The 12,391-nt window shown below is 42.8% G+C and overlaps 1 protein-coding gene and 1 pseudogene across 13 annotated transcripts in view; one reads left to right on the top strand and one right to left on the bottom strand.

The window, feature by feature from the left end:
• KCNH7 (potassium voltage-gated channel subfamily H member 7) overlaps window positions 1-12,391 on the top strand; it is a 263,311-nt gene that overhangs the window by 127,376 nt on the left and 123,544 nt on the right. The gene's annotated exons all lie outside the window — the stretch shown is intronic.
• Window positions 8,564-9,124, bottom strand: LOC308581508 (small ribosomal subunit protein eS10 pseudogene; annotated as a pseudogene). The gene has a single exon. The product of its transcript is annotated as a small ribosomal subunit protein eS10 pseudogene (transcript).

Here is a 12,391-nt window from a genome sequence, read left to right as displayed (position 1 = left end):
AGATAATTCCAGGGCCTGTGCGGAGTTCTAGCTAAGCAGAGCTTCTTGGTAACATGTAGCTAATCTGTAGTCTATCAATCCTAATCTGCATGGGCTTCAGAGAGCATGATTTACATTAGTCTGATTTATGGTGGGAGTGGGAGAGTCTAACCTCCAGGTTAGAGAGCCTGGATTTCCGTCCTCCCTTATATATTCAGCACAAATAGGAATTCTCTGGAATAGCTTTCTCTGGAAGCCATTGTCCTCCTTGGTGGGACTCCTAATTGACCAGAACTCAGGGCTGAGTCACTTTTATATAGCAGTAGCTCTTTGCTGAGTCCTATCCATTGTGGACATGGCTTGGTTTGGCCCTCTTGTCATTCAAGCCACAATCTCACCAAGCCACCATCTTGTGTCCTTCAAAGCCAGAATCAGGACCAGTGAAGCATCAATGGTTGTCAACTATTTTCCAGGTTTCTGAATTCTGTCTACACTGGGAAGTAGAAGCAGAGAAGTTCCTTTGGGTGGATTTACAGGGATTCTATTGAAAATGAAACTTGTTCCAGCACATTTTATTTCTAGTAATCTAGGAGGGAACAAAATGAATCAAAACTTTCTTTGGTGTTGCTGTGATGCTTGATACATTCATACTCTGGGGGAAGGGGGAGTCTTTGTTCATTGATTTGCTGTTGGCTGAAAAGCCATTCATTTGAGGTAAGTTCAATAGTCATGCTGTCTCTTTGAAAAATTGTGGCTTTGCAGAGAGGAAACTATATGCTGCAAATCACATTCATTATCAAAACAAAGAAGAAATGGGATGGAAATCATCAACTCTTTCCCTTTCACATGCATGGAAGCCTTTTGCTCCTTCATCAGCGTAACATGTGTTGCACTTTCTTGGAAATTTCCTATAAAGAAAATGGCTCCCAGGCAGAGATGGGACTAATGAATCAGTAGCACACAGCCATTTCATTCAAGACTGATGTGAAGGAAAAGGCAAGGATAGTTTAGCCTTAAGCAGATCTCCTGGAAACTGGAAACCCTTCTTCCACTCATTAGCGGAAGTTGACCTGGTGACTTTACCTTGTTTGTGTCCATCAGGGAAGATGACTGACACAGAAGACAATCTAAGCTGAAAAGATCTGATGAGAGGGGGAGGGAGCTACATAGTCCTGCCCTTGGTAGACTTGCGTTTTCCCTCTCTAGATTTTGTCTGTATTTTCAGTCTCCAGCCAAAAGCAGTTATAGGTACCAGACACCCAGTTTCCATTGGGGAATAACTTCTTGGAAGCCGTCAGAGATAGTTCAGTGACTTTCCCAATATCATTGGTTGCTGCAAGCACAGAAAGAAACTTTCTTTAGAAATGGAGTTTGAAGTTGTATATCTGAGTGCTCTGTGTATCAGAAACAAAAACAAACCATCTCTCTATATCTGTAGAAGGCTAAGAAGCCAGCAAAAAGGCTAGACTTGAGCCCTTCTCCAAGACTGCATTTCCATGTTCAGGGTGGCTTTTACACGTGGAAACATTCAAATGTGTAACCTCACCTCCCCCATCCCTGACCCTGTATTCTGAAGCGGTACAGCTTAGGTGGCCTCTCTGAATATTTGAATTGGCACTGAGGTTTCTAGATTAAGCGGAACCTCAGTAAAAGTCTGGCACCAACCTTTGGAAATAACATTTAAGAAGCACTTTTATTTCATTACGATCTTGCTACAGAAAGGCTAGACAAAACTCTACATCTTTCATTGCACAGAAATCTCATCCATGTTGTTGAAATGTAAGAGAATTTAAGAATCTTAGAATATGTAAGAGAGACTCTGGATAACTTTTTCATTCCGAAAAAGGAGCACTCCTCTGAAAAATCAATAATTGAATGTTCAAGCTCAGACAGAGAACAAACCCATAACGCGGTATTTTTATTTTGGTTAAGAAATTGTATTTGGTCCTATTCTTTGAGACAAAATGTTCTTTTTTTCCTTTTGTAAAGAGGTATTTCTACCTAACATTCCTGGTTTTGCTCAGGAACCTTTTGCTGCCTTCCATAAGGGATCTTCCAATTCCCCCACAAGCTACAAAATATTATGTCCTTTGTTGGAATGTTCATCGACTGACAAGATGCGACCACCATCATTCATGCCAAATAGTAACTTTTTGCATAGCTTCAGTGATAACTAATGATAGTGCAGAGTGGAGTGGCACTTAAAGTAGCAAGTGCCACACAATCCAGAGCAAGGAAGAATCATTCGTCTTCGTTTCAACGGATCCATTTTTCTTTTTGTAATAGTTTCTTAACAGCAAATGAACATTAGTGCTCCTCACCTTCAGAACTCTTTGAGATACAACTGTGTTAATTCACTAATTCATGCATTCAATTTGGACATTATCAGCCTAATCTATTTTGACTCACCCCATTCAGCACTTTTGAAAGATGCATATCGGGGATGAGGAACCTGCAGTCCTTCATATGGATTACAACATCCATCACCTCTTACCCTTGGCCATGCTCATCAGTCCAGCAATATCTGGAGGACACAGGTTCCCTACTTGTGGCATACAGGCCTGGATCTTTAGGGAAGAAATATGGGCAGTTGTCTGTAGGGTTGTTGTTGTTTAGTCGTTTAGTCGTGTCCGACTCTTCGTGACCCCATGGACCAGAGCACGCCAGGCACTTCTGTCCTCCACTGCCTCCCGCAGTTTGATCAAACTCATGCTGGTAGCTTCAAGAACACCATCCAACCATCTCATTCTCTGTCGTCCCCTTCTCCTTGTGCCCTCCATCTTTCCCAACATCAGGGTCTTTTCCAGGGAGTCTTCTCTTCTCATGAGGTGGCCAAAGTATTGGAGCCTCAGCTTCACGATCTGTCCTTCCAGTGAGCGCTCAGGGCTGATTTCCTTCAGAATGGAGAGGTTTGATCGTAGGGTAGCAACCAGGAATGTCTCTCTCTGTGACTTTACAGTTCATATTTGGCACACAGGTTTCACTGGCAAGAAGGTGTTTTATCCTGAAGGTCGTGATTAGATCTAGGGTAGAATGTGGCCTCTGAAGGGTATAAGACATTTATGGCTTTGTGAGTCAGAGATGTTTTATTTACTTATAAAAGCCTTTCTAAACCACCAATTCATTTACTTATAAGAGCATTTCTAAACCACATTGGTCACAAGAAAGGCTACCTTCTTCTCACATACAGCTGGAGGAGGAAGTTGGGGAAATGATGCTCTTTCCCACTTTCTTTTTCAGTTCTTAGATTATTTTTAAAATTCAGATTAATTATTCTGGATCTAACCGAGATCCCTTGGGAAAGTGAAGGGTGTGTTCCCTTTTATCCTCTGGGTGAGAGGAAAAGAATTGACTAGATAGAGTGACCCAAAAAACTCACACAACTAGCTGTAAACTTCATGTATGTAGGAATAGTTTAGTTTAGTTTCTGTTTTTCTGTTTGTTTGTTTTTTTGCCTTCCTTCTGTTGTATCCAGAAATGCCTGCTGATATTAACTGTTTAGAGGCTTTTCTCCTCTCTCACCCAATGGGCTTAATTAAAGTCTGTTGCTTATTCCAACAATAATGTACTGTGGACTCATCTCAAGGACTTGGGGGATTTCTCATGTTATCCAAGTGGTCTTAGAAGCAGCTCCACTGTAGAAGTTCCCACACTGTAAACATGCTGTGAGAAGAGACCTACGGATTAGGAGAAAAAGAGTGTGAAGGTACTTAGTTGGGCGCGAGGAATCAAAGCCACAGCTTCCATAGCAACAGATCAAAAAATAAATATAAACCTTTCAGTTCAATTTAAGCAGGAGGTCACATCAGCTCACTCAGTTCTCCATCTGAAGAAGGCTCCATGATGCTCCATGCTGTAGCAGTTCCTGTTTAGCAATGTTGTGGTTTCCTTCACATAGCTGGTTGTGAACCTGCATGCTTCTGATCCCCCAGGATATTGTCTTATGTTTTTCATCCTGTGATTCCTCTTATTCATGGAAGGATATTTCTTTGTGTCTAGCAAAGCTGATCACCTCTGGCATTTAAGAGATGCAAAGCGAAAGGGACAGTGGATAAGATGAAAAAGAGCCAGGCTGCTTAAGAGGAGCATAGAATGCACTGGTGACCTGAGCTGCCTTAAGATACACGATCCCAGACTTCAAAAATGCATATTTTATGGTCCATTTGTGGAAGGAGAATGTGGAGGAGAGCAGTTCTGGGACTTTTTCAGAGCAGGAGCAATGATGTCCTCTGCCCAAGTGGTCCACTGCAATGATTTTGGTGTGACCAGTAATCATCATATTTCCTGATTTGTATTATAATACACACTGTTAGCTTTAACCTATATTTAACCTGTATTTTAACCTCTGTGTGTTTTATAGGCTGTGCTTTGTAAGCCTTTTCTACAGAGGCAACTTCCCGGTATGAGCTCTACAGGTGCCAACGTAGATAACTATTTCATTTGTGTGAGCTGCTGCAGGTGTGATGTGCAACTAGGCCAACATTTGATACTAAATATTTCTCAACATTCTGGCTCGTTCTTGAGGTTGGCCAGGCGTCCTACTTTCCTGGAGACAATCCTCTATTTGAAGGAGTTCTTTCTTTGAAGGGTTCTCCAGTTCCAAGTGCAGTTTCAAGATCAAAATCAGTAAGAAAGGAGACCCTGGGCGTTGAACCAACCCATCAATAGCACCAGGACAGCAGACTCAGCAGGCACAGAGGTTACCTGGTCACAAGTCTTCCTCACTGTGGTGAGATGTATTGCATTTCTATGTAAAGGATATAGTTTACATCCACAACATAAATTAACATATGGAAATGTTATGCAAATTGGTGTCAGCTTTCATCCTCATTTTTCATAGAATCATAGAGTTGGAAGAGAACCCAAGAGTCATCATGTCCAACCCCCAGGAATGCAGGAATCTCAGCTAAAACATCCATGTCCAACCTTTGCTTTCTTGTAACTTGAAGCCATTGGTTTAGGTCCTACCCTCCAGAGAAGGAGAAAACAAACTTGTTTTTGGTGATTTGGAAGAAGCTATCCTATCGTTCTAGTTCATTCTACGGTGCCATTAAGTAGTATTACTGTTAAGTTGTGGGTGAACATATCAGATGACACAGCGATTCTTCAAACAGCTCTTGATTATTCACAGGCCAGAACAGAACTGAACTGAAGGGTTCAGCCAGCCTGCTTATATAGAGCTCCACTAGAAGGCAACAGTAACCATTTTCTGTAACTATCCAATCACTGAACGTCACTTTCAATCCCTTATTTGTATATGTGGACCTGAGTGAAAACTATCTACAGTATCCCCCTGCTGGCCCAGGGTGAGAACTTCAGTACATAACAATTACTCCAGGGACTTACCTGCACTGGCAAAGAAAAAGCACTTTATATGCGTTGCATATTCATTATAACACTGTGACACCAGATGGCACTGTGGAGTTCCATTTTACAAAGTTTACAATGCGTTTAACTGAAACGCTTCTTTGATGTGTCTAGAACCAGCCCAATTTAACTGCAGTGGGGGGGGGGAGAGCTTTCTTATATAATATTTAAAACTTTCTTAATAAGATATCCTTTAAGGTGTGGCAACTTCTTGTAGATGTGAGACATTTATAAATAATTTTGTGTGCCAGTTTACAACTACTGTCCTTACATCCGTTGATGTAATGTACCTTTCAATAATTCACACAAATCTATGATGTATCATAATAACCATTTCTATTCATCACTAATTAATTAGCTGTAAAATATTTAGAAAAGCTTCTTTCATTTAAGTACGACCAGGGTTGCAAGACATGTTCCAACACCACATGGCAATATGTTAATTTTTTTTGGGGGGAGGGGGTAAAAAATTGCACCATAAAACCAAATAATTTATCACCGCTTTTTCTACACGATTTGACATTCTTTTATTTAGGTTGTGCTGGAAGTCTCACAAGCACAATGGCCAAGATTGAAAGAACTCCCTTAGGAGTAACAAAAAAGTACCTTGTTAGTGATCTTGAACTTTTGGGAAAGGTGATATAATTTAATTTTTAAAACAAACAAACCACCAAGCAAGCAAGCAAACAAACAAACAAATATCCAAGGGCTAAGTCCTCCTTGGACCTCCAAATGCCCTCCAGATGGGGACAATTCCCATCAACCCTGACCATGCTTTTTGAGGTTGATGGGACTTGGAGTCCAAACATATATGGAAGGCAACAAGTCAGCTATACGTGGGCTCCTAGGAATGCCAGATGATGATGATGATGATGATTTTAAAAAATCGTTTTCACAATTTATTTTCCCACACCATGTCACAAACCAAATTCCCGAATACCCCCTCAGTTTCAAGAGAAGATTTCCCCCTGTGGTTTGATTCAATGTCTGATAAAGCAGTCACAGCCTTCTCCATTATTCCCCCTGTCTCTGGGTCCAGAGGCATCTAGGGAAATGAAGATGGCAGCAGTTGATGCTGCCGCTTAATCCTGTGCTGTGAAGAGGCATGCTGGGAATTCCCATCAGATCTCTGAAGACATCAGGGCAGAGCCCTTCAGTGTTGTACTACAGCTCCCACCATCCCTGTCCATTGGCAATGCTGCTGGGGTTCTTGAGAGCAGGAATCCAGCAATATCTGGAGGCCCACCTGTTGGGGAAGCCTGCCTTCAGGCCTGAAAAGTCAGAACTTGACTGGGAGCCAGCCTAGCTCTCTGACCACAGGTGTGATAACCTCTTTGTCACCAGATCTTGTTGATTCATCCACTGGACCAGGTGATTTTTCCAAATTGTCTCCTGGAATTCAGTTTCAAGATGCAAGGATTCCTGAGGAATCAAGTTATGTATATCCTATGTTATATTTTTTGTGATTCCCTTATTCCATTGTGTTTATCCTGGCCCCATAATTTATCCTTGTCCCATGTTGGCCCCTAAAATATCTTCCTCTTTTGTTGCTCCCTGGTGTTTCTTCTGAGTGTTTCCTCTGAGGGATGCAGGTGGCGCTGTGGGTTAAACCACAGAGCCTAGGACTTGCCGATCAGAAGGTTGGCAGTTCAAATCCCCACGACGGGGTGAGCTCCTATTGCTCGGTCCCTGCTCCTGCCAACCTAGCCGTTCGAAAGCACGTCAAAATACAAGTAGATAAATAGATACCACTCCGGCGGGAAGGTAAATGGTGTTTCCGTGTGCTGCTCTGGTTCACCAGAAGCAGCTTAGTCATGCTGGCCACATGACCTGGAAGCTGTACACCGGCTCCCTCGGCCAATAAAGCGAGATGAGCCCTGCAACCCCAGAGTCGGCCACGACTGGACCTAATGGTCAGGGGTCCCTTTACCCTTTACCTTTAGTGTTTATTCCAGTTTTTCCGTGACAGGGACAACCAATGTAGGGTCCTCCAATTGTTGCTGGACTGCAACTCCCACCCCCTGTGACCATTGCCCATACCTGCTGGGGCTGAAGGGAGTTTGGAGTCTGGAAGGTGCCCCATCGGCTACTCCTTCTGCAGGGCAATCGGCCTCTGAAACAGGGAGCCTGTGGAAACGGCTGAGTGAAACGGAAGCATGGTGCCCACGAAAACTATATTTACCCTGAAATTACAGGAGGAAAGGCAAGCTGCTATCTAAATAAAGAAATTGCCCACGGCTCTCCCATAATCCAAGAGAGACGGCACTACCCAGTAGGTAAATAATATCCATTTTAAACCCATTTATAAGGCTGCAGTAAGAGATCATAATGAAAGCGCTGTCACAGCCGATTGTGTCCCACTTTCCACGGCGTGAGTTTGTTTTTAAACTATGCCGAAATGGAAAGTAAATCATGAAATGCCTCATTAAAGTAACATTATCTTGCCACAATAAATCCAGCAAAGCACAGGATTTAAAGAGTTTTGGCATGCTGTTGTGGCAGCGTGTGCTAAGGCTAAGTCAAGTTAGCAGTAGATTAGAAGGGGCTTTTCATATGAAAATGTTTGAAATGGATGTGTAATATGCTTTAAGGCCTACCTTGCTTTGAAGGAGAAGGGTTCTAGAAATGACCGGCAGAATTCGAGATCTGAGCGAGGAAACAATGGAGGAGGACTGGAAAAAATTTAAGGACTATTTGCAAAAACATTATAAGTTGTTTGAGTGTTAAGATTGTGCACGATTAAGAAACATTATGCTTCTGCAATTTATTTTAAGTAAATGATAAAGTAAGTATTGATGGAAAAAAATGAGACAAACTAGAAACAAAATATTATGTTTATTAACAGTGTTAAAATTAAATTACAAATTTTTGAAATCGGTAACATAATAAATACAAAGGTATAATAAGTTGGGAAATAAGATAATAAATTGCTGAATTGGTTAGAATGATGAACGCAATGCTGAGAGGATGCGAGGAGGTCCAAAAAGATGTTGAAAAAATTTTATAATGATCTTTTCTTTTTTCTATGCTTTTCTTTATATATATGGAAAATGTTTCTTGTATATTGTTGTCCAAACAAATTTGTTTACCTATGGAAAGAAACGCAATAAAAAATTTTTATAAAAAAAAAAAAATGAAGGAGAAGGGTTCTACAGTTGGAAGGAATGAGCCAGATTGTTTCCTCGTCTCCAGCTGGAGCCGAAGTCCTATAGGGACGTTTTGTTTTGTTTTGCATTTTCCACCTATTTATTATACACAAGATGCAACCAAACAGCAACAGATTTCTCCTGAGGTGGTTGACCATGTCCACGCCCAAATCCACCTCTAAACTGAAATTCGGTAGCTGACCCAGCTCCAGCCTCTGCCTTCTTGTCAGCACTGCGTCTGTAGGTGTCCCTGTCAGCCTCTCCCTGTGTAAGGCAAGAAGGACGCTCACCCTCCAAACCTTATGGCCAGGACCGTCCAGTTTCAAGAAGACTGCGACGCAAGGTGGCAGGCACAATTTCAGGTGGCAGGTGGAGATAGTCCCTCAAGTACTGGATGCCCTCATTGGTCAATTACCAATAGAAAAGCCTCCATGCAAAAACTGCTCCTTCATGTAACCACGAGATTTCAGCGACTACATTGCTTTCATGACTTGGAGGTTGGGCACATATGTTTAGGCATATAAACATCTTTCTTAGCTACCATCACTCCCTCCTTAAAAGGGAGTTCGTAGATGGCAATGCGGGGGCTTTTAGGCATCAACATCATGGCAGCGGAAAGAGGCTCGGACATTGGAAAGCATAGGGACGTTCTGTTGAATCCTTGCTTGCGAGTTCCAGATCCGTAATCACCAGGTCCATTTTCACAAAGCCATGTCACAGGAAAGCAGGCACCGTGCTCCTAAGAAACGTCCTTATACCAACACAAACATTTGGTCCATGTTGAGCAAAAGTATCTGCTGACTATAACCACAAAATGCATCTTCCACTCCAATGGCTCTTCTAAACTAGTCAATGTCACTTACTTTGCCTGAACCCTTAACTTACTGACAACCTGGTAACTGTGGCGTGAACGTGTGGCACAGAGCTCATCAAAGGCACCTGTTATTATTTATTACAAGATTATTTATTACAATATTACATGATTATTAAGTGCACAAGCTTGGCTGGCTACTTTAAAGCAGGCATAGGCAAACTTGGCCCTCCAGATGTTTTGGGACTACAACTCCCATCATCCCTGACCACTGGTCCTGTTAGCTAGGGATGATGGGAGTTGTAGTCCCAAAACATCTGGAGGGCTGAGTTTGCCTATGCCTGCTTTAAAGCCTTACTGTGTTTTAAATGAGCATGCGTTTTGTAAAACTGTTGCATCACTTTAAATACCAACAGCTTTTATTTAACTATTAATGTTCTACCAAGGTAGTTTTGAGGAAAGAGTTAAAACCACTTAGCCAAATCACCCTTGTATTCTCTCCACCCCAACTAAGCCCCAACAACTGAGACTCTGTGGAAGTCTCTATACCTTCTCTTGTATAGAATTCTGACTCACAGTGAAGGCCCCACATGACAGTTAAGCTAACTTTCACCTGACCAGAGAGAATCCTTCCCACATCAAATACAGTCTAATGTACATTACACAATAAAAATGTTGTAACACAATACCCCTCAAAACGTAACCCAAATAAACAAGACTTATACACAGTCCATCTAGCTTGATATTGTCTACGCAGAGGTGGCCCAATCATGAGGCAAGGTGAGGCAACTGTTTCAGGTGGCACATCCACAGAGGCAGCAGATCCTGATGTAGATCTTCATTCCCCCCTTGGTCCTGTTGTAGATCTTCACTCACCCCTTTTTCCCTGGTGCCATTTTGTGGTTCACATCAGGTGCCAAAATGTCTTGGGCCGGCCTTGCCTCTACCACTAGGGTAGATGTCCTCAACAAGGTGTTCCCCAACGTAAGAGCCACAGTGACTTGGACACCCCACTCAGCACCCACCCTATAACTGATGGTTCTGGATATTTGTGGGGCTGTCTGATGGGGAGATTTGGTTCATTTGGTCGTGTGCAGAGGTGTTTTGCCTATTGTTTGATAGAGGGAGGTCTGAGCATTGCATGCTTCTTCTATGAAATGGGTGCTTTGTGGTGTCTGTGACAGGTTTCCTTTCGATTTCTAAAGGGGCCTCTGAGCCCCAAACGGTTGGTGGTCCCTAGTCTGCATTGACTGGCAGCCCCTCCTGATGGTTCCCACACAGGAGTCTTGCCCAGCCCTCCCTGGGGATTGCCAGGGTCCTTGTGCATGCAGAGCATGTTCTCGACTGCTAATCTCTGGCTCTTTTTTCACTTGCAAGTGGCTGGCAGTGAGCAAGGATAGGAGGAAGGCAGAAAGCCAGACTGACAGATGGCTTTGCATGGGGAAGCCAGGATATCATCTTTGGCAAGGATTCCACCTTCAGGAATTCTTTCTGTGAAGGTTAGCCGTAATCCCTCTGAGAAACAGACTTTCAAAAACTTTCAAAAACAACAAAATATTCCAATTCAGTGCCTCTCGCCGATGTTATTCCGCCGATGTCCTTACAGGGGATGGAAGGGCGGCGGGGGGCATGTTGTGATGACTAGAAAGATAAGAGACTTGAATTAAAGCAAGAGAGGAACAGAAAAAAAAATATTCCGGGTCTTAAATAATGGTAAAACTAATGAAATCAATTCATCATGCAAACATTCAAGCAAGTTTTCCAAAATTTTACTAGCTGATCAAATGCACTGATCCACTTAGAATCACAGTCTTAAATGGAAAGGCATGCAGGCTGTTTCAAGAAAGAAACCTTTATATGTTTTGACTAGGAACCATGAAGCAGAGGAACTTAGTTTTCCAGGCAAGCAAATAGTGGGAGATGTTTTGCTCTTTTGCAAGTTGGCATCCTTGAGCAACTAACTGCCCATGGCTGGGCAGGGCCAAACATTGATGCCTTCCTAGAGGACTCACACAGAACTATAGCTCTGTCAGGGGGCTAGGGGGTCTCCTACAAACTCTTAGCTCCTTTAACAAACTACAGCTCCCAGAATTATTTGGGCAAAGCCATGACCTTCAAGGTGGTATAACGGCGCTTCTAAATGCGTAGTGTGGATGTGGTTCTGAACACGGACAGGGGAGGTTGGCAAAGATGAGTGAGGGGCCTGGAAGGGTTGGAAGACTTGGGTATGTTTAGCCTGGGTAAGAGCTGCAGGCCAGAAAAGGCAGCTATATAAAGATGTATTGTTAAACTGTCCTGCATTCTCTCTACTTCCAGTTGCCTGCCTGGAATTGTCTGGCTCCTAATAAGGGCAGTAGCAGTTGTGGAATAAGAAGATGAGCACCCTTTATATTTCCAGCAGATCACTACCCAGAGGAAGCAAATATAACTTTAAATCCTCCAGAGCAGTGGGAGACAAGGCAGCTCTCTTCCAGTTTGTGAGATTGTAGGCTGTGTGGCCACATGTGAAATACACATTTAAAGCTCATCATTTTCCCCGGATAAACCTGGGACCTGTAGTTTGTTAAGGGTGGTGGGGAATGTAGATCAGTGCTGTGTAAACTGCAGTTCCCATGGTTCTTTGTGGGGAGCCGTATGTCTTAAATGTATGGTGAAGGTGTGACAAGGTGTGACAAGCCTCGATCTCCTCTCACCATGGCTGGAGAATTGCACTGAGACATTTGGAGAAGTGTAGATTTCAAAAGAAGGCTCTGTTTTTATTCATGTGTTATGTCCAGAAGGGAGGATTAAGTCAATTTGCTCTGAAATGTGAATGGAACCATATTGCTCTCCCAACCCTAATCACCAGCTTTCTCATAATGACGCAGGTGGGGTGGCTCTCAATCTACAGGAAGCTATTGCTAATATATAGATTCCATATTTTTCGCTCTATAAGACGCACCAGACCACAAGACACACCTAGTTTTTGGAGGAGGAAAACAAGAAAAAAAAAATTCTGAATCTCAGAAGCCAGAACAGCAAGAGGGATCACTGTGCAGTGAAAGCAGCAATCCCTCTTGCTGTTCTGGCTTCTGGGATAGCTGCGCAG

This window comes from Podarcis bocagei (genome assembly GCF_964188305.1).
Source record: "Podarcis bocagei genome assembly, chromosome: 1".
NCBI classification, from domain to species: Eukaryota; Metazoa; Chordata; class Lepidosauria; order Squamata; family Lacertidae; genus Podarcis; species Podarcis bocagei.
The sequence above is the reverse complement of the archived record's forward strand: the minus strand, read 5'-3'. Positions and strand labels throughout refer to the sequence as shown.